General features: G+C 38.4%; 1 protein-coding gene across 5 annotated transcripts in view; it reads right to left on the bottom strand.

Annotated features, from left to right (window-relative positions):
- The window catches only part of LOC138043302 (histamine H2 receptor-like), a 59,188-nt gene that overhangs the window by 20,018 nt on the left and 34,170 nt on the right, over nt 1–5,000 (bottom strand). For 4 of the 5 annotated variants that reach the window (XM_068889515.1, XM_068889517.1, XM_068889516.1 and 1 more), the window contains one exon: nt 613–709. The gene's annotated coding sequence lies outside the window, so the exon portion shown is untranslated. Of the gene's footprint in view, nt 1–612; nt 710–862; nt 1,065–5,000 lie in introns of those variants that run through there. The other variant, XM_068889519.1, reaches the window with a different exon arrangement.

Genomic DNA, 5,000 nt, shown 5'->3' with positions numbered 1-5,000 from the left:
AACACCTGTTCGGGGCATTAAAGAAACAACATAATATACCAACGGAATTAGGCTGGTGCTTTATATCATTCTCTTTGTTCCGAGGCGCAGCTCTAAATTGTCTCTAAATCTGTTCGAGAAGTGATTGAATCAACGTTATTTCTGGGAGGCTTACAACTGGAAGTACGTTTTCTTTTAAGGTAGATGGGCCTGTGGGTGGGGTACAGCTTATAAGCCGCGGTAGTGTTTGGTTGAAAAAACTGCACGGCTACTGTTTGTGCAATCTGGAGGCCCCGCCCCCTCGGGCTGGAGACATCGCCTTTAAAATGTTACTGAGTGGGTTCATGGTGTGCAAATGTACACCATGAAAGGCATATCTAAATCATGGTAATTAATTAGTAGCATTAGGCAATCAAATCGTAAGTTGATAAAGGTACAATCATTTGACTAAATGTGGAACGGCATGATAATAACTTCCGGCGGCTGTCGATACAACCAACAGCAGTCGCTGCAAGAAGTCTTCGCTGAAAAGTTCCTACTCAGCATACTCAGCATGGCAACTTGCAATATATGAAAACGTTAGGTTGGTAAAAAAAAAGCAAATCTCACTCCGTTCAACACATTCTTTCTTACCTTAATTCCTGCTTGTTAAGAGATTATTCAGGTTTTTACGGTCTTCAAGAACAGTTAAGCGGATTTCTTGCAGTGTGATAATATGATAGTTTCTTGCCTGTAAAAAAAGGAACCTGTTTTTAATTAAGATTGATCTTCTCATCATGGAGAAAACTGAGACCGAAGTAAAAAAATAACACGTTTGGCATTCTTCAAAATTATAATTTAGTTCGATTTTTGCAGTGCATTGCAAACAAATTATGTACAGTACCTATGTAAAGATTTGCTTCTTTCCACGAAATCTCCTGAGAATCGCTTAAGTAGCGACTATCGTCAAAAGGGAGACCCAAACCCTTAGAAACGTTCCTTAACGTGGCCAGAACGGATGGCACTTTAAAGAAAGGGAAGATACGATTCCTTGACAATCAGTTAATTCTAAAATACATGGTTGACATCACAAGAATTTTAAATTATACATTCAAGGATGAGCGAAAGGAAATCGACTCCACCATGGCCGACGATCAGAAGAGATTTGTTTACAGCAACCGATATGTGATCCATTCAGTTTTTAAAATGATTCTAGGATACAAGCTGCAGGAATATAAATACCCCATGGTGACAAAACAAGAAACATCCCACGCTGCTCTTGATCGTAAATTAAATCTATCAGGTTTTTCACTCAATCCAAGCGATATCTGACCCTATTAGACACACCACCTCGGAAAAGAGGCAGGAGTAACAAGTCTTGATACAATTCTCCTTTGTTCGAAATCAGTATCTGAATTTTTCCAGAGAGATTTAGAATTTCTTTATTATGGAAAATCAATTGACTGCGAGACTGGTGTTAGCGCTTTGTATGTATTTTGTCAGATGAAACTAGGAAATGGGTTTGTTAGAAATCCTCCCAAAACAATGAACTCGTCGTAGTTTTCAACCAAAAACAGGAAAAAACATTTCTGAATTGAAAAGAATCGATGAGTCTTGGACACACTTATTGGCATCACGGGGTGCAAGTTTGCAACCATATGACTTTAGTGGAACCCTGTTGTGAAAAATCAAATCGTGTGTGAACTCTTGATAAACATAGTACATGAGGGTATTTAGCTCAGTCTACAAGAGTTTCCACAATGCATTAGAAACGATTTGATTTTTAATTAGAAAGAAGTTTAATCTATTTACATCATACATCTAAGTTGTTGAAATAACAAGTTTTTGTTAAAAAAGGAGATGCATTGGTTTTCCGAGATCAGAGTTCTTCGCTATCCGAGTGAATTTCGATATCCTGGTGGTCAGGAAGCACCCCACGATTATTTTATTGAAATAAGGGGTATCCAAACAATATTGCTGGATGATAGAGCCTTCTTTTGAAGAAAGGTGAGCCACCGCGCACCGGTGGCTCAGTTGGTTGAGCACCGGGCTGTCACGCGGGAGGTCGTATGGCTTTGCCATAGGTGGAAGTCGGCGCCTTTGTTACTTATTTTAATAACCCTATTCTCTGTACATTAAGAGCAAATCACTCTAAAGCTGTCTACATGCAGTACAGCAGTAAACTCGTCTTATTGACTAAGAAGACTGAAGTGTTTTTGAGACAAATTTGGTCCTTCAGTATGTGCTCTGTTAAATTAATAATTATGAAAAGGCTTTCTCATTATTTTTCATCAAGACGAGATATAAAGTGGCTGAAAGGAAAATAACACATTTTCTCCTTTCCTGACTGAGATGAACTGAACAAATTTATTCAAGTGACGATGGATTTAGCATTAATGGCAAACGAATCTTAGGGTGCGTTCGATTGACCATATTCCGGAATAGGAATAAGTTAGGAATTCTTTGTTTTTACGGACATTCACTCTAAAATTGTCAAACATCTGCTAAAATGCTATTTAAAACATATTTTTATTATCCTTGCTGCTTCGAGACGCGCCAAACATACCGTTTTAATCATCACTCCACGTATTCTTATTCCGGAATAGCGTCAATCGAACGCGCCCTTAATGGGAAGGAATTCAACAAATTGTTCATATTAACCCACAGGTGAATCAATCGGTCAGCAAAATAGCATTAGAAAATTGTGAAATGACTGATCCTAAATGAATAGCTGATGCATTCAATAACTATTTTGCCAACATAGGCAGTAATCTTGCAAGCTCCATTTCCACTGCTACAAAAACTGCTAGTGAGTTCATGCCACCTCCCATACGTGATAGCTTGTTTTTGTTCCCACTTGCTGCAGATGAAATCCAATTAGAAATTGCCAAACTTCAAACTGCTAAAGTTGTGGGTCCTTCTAGTATTCCCATCTCAATTTTGAAGATTCTTAAGTGTGAATTAGCAGGTCCTTTACAGTCAATATTTAATAGCGGAGCTCCGCGCACGCGTGCCTTCACCATAGTTAAGAAAATATGGTAACCCATTGATACGAGAAAATTTGGTTTTAAAGCCATGACGTCATGACCGTCCGTCCGTACGTACGTACGCCCATCCACCTCATGTATGCCATTGTGACCAGTGTCATGCTAGTTTACAGCATACATCTTTGATATTGGACATCCATGTTTTGATCAAAGGACACCTGCCGAAACAAGATATCCGCTGACCAGTATCACGTGACCATATCGCGGGCTCAAGCTTAGAGCTCACCGAGGTCAGCTTTTTTTTGAAGTTGACCGCTCACCAGGTACTGGTTTTCGATTGGAGTGCAGGCTCAACCTGGCTTCATTTTTCGCGCGCTTTCTGTGGCTCGACGTGGCTACACGGCAATGCTACGTCAGCTATAGTTCTTACGCAGTGAACGCTTTTCGTGTTCAGGTGGAAAACGGTTTGGAAGATGTTTTCTTTCCGCAATTTTTGCTGGTTTCAATCTAGTTTGACATATCATGATATCTGTGGTCCACACTGGTGGCTACGCAGTTATTCAAGTCAAGCATCGGAGGGATATAAACTTAAAGCTAAGTGTTTATTTTTAATTTGCTTAGAGTTGCTTTTTTCTCTGTATTGCAGTTTTTGGCATATCTGTAGAAGAAGGGATTTAAAAATAGGAAGATCCGCGGTTAAGAAATGGTTCGTGCTGTTGTTTTCATATTTAACAGTCGGCTCGGTACGGTACGTTTGTAAATATTTACGGCCAGCAAATGTACCAGAATGTTTGTACTGTAGGTGAAAAGTAACGTGTTCTACATTCAATTTAACAGACGTGTCAATTCATTTAAGAATGTCCTTCTTACAAGGCTTTATAAGATAGAGGCATAAATTTATCAGAAAGTGACTAAGTTGGGATAGCGAAAATGACATTTGCTCAAAAGTGACTAAGACAGGGTCTATGATTGGCTACAGAATAGACTATAATGGGGTAGGGGTTCGGAGAGGCCAGCGGCACATACCCAGCAAAAATTGACCCAAGTAACCCCCCCCCCTCCCACTGGGGATGAGTCCCTTGGTCGGGATGAAACGAGCTTCGTAAGACTAACCACGAACAATGTACCTTTTATCAATATTTCATAAGTTGTTAGAAAAACTCATGTTCAATCGGTTAGTTGACTTCTTAGACAAAAGACACCTTATTTATAACAAACACTTTGGATTTCGCTTACATCATTCAACTGATCATGCAGTACTCAGTATTATTGACCAGAAAGCTATTGAAAATCATGATTACTCTTGCGGAATATTCGTGGACTTCAACAGAGCATTTGATTCTGTTAATCATAACATTCTGCTCACAAAGCTTGAATACTATGGTATCAGAGGCATTGTTAAAGACTGGTTTAACTCATTCCGTTCATTTCTGATGTGCAAACAGTCTTTTGTGGGGTGCCTCAGGGATCACTAGTACTGGGGCCACTCCTTTTCCGTATTTATATAAAAGACTTTCATAATTGCTCTAAAGTATTGGATTTTCACCTCTTTGCAGATGATGCAAATTTATTCTTCAAGAATAAGGACCTTAATATACTTGAAAGTGAAATTAACAGGGAACTTGGAAAAGTACATGTTTGGCTATCTGCAAATAAGCTTTCACTAAATGTTGAAAAGTCAAACTTTGTTATTTTTCATCCAGTACAAAAACGAAGTCCCAAAAAGGTTATGCTATTTATAAATAATAAATCATTTACTGAAGAAACTTCCATTAGATACCTTGGAGTTTATATAGATTCAAATATTAGTTGGAAGAGCCACATTAATTATATTGCTAAAAAAATTACAAGGAGTATAGGCATTCTCTCTAAGCTTCCCTATTTCCTAAATGCAAAAACGTTTATATATATATATATATACACCCGTTTACAAAAACGTTGCAATTTCAAAGTATATATGATATATATATGCCTTTTGTCTTCTCATCAGAAAGGTGTTCACAGAAAAAACAATAGGGGGCCATTTTTACAAAAGGAAAGAACAATAGCTGCTGT

This window comes from Montipora capricornis, chromosome 3 (assembly GCF_036669925.1).
Source record: "Montipora capricornis isolate CH-2021 chromosome 3, ASM3666992v2, whole genome shotgun sequence".
In the NCBI taxonomy this organism is placed as follows: Eukaryota; Metazoa; Cnidaria; class Anthozoa; order Scleractinia; family Acroporidae; genus Montipora; species Montipora capricornis.
This window is presented reverse-complemented; position numbering and strand designations above follow the sequence as displayed.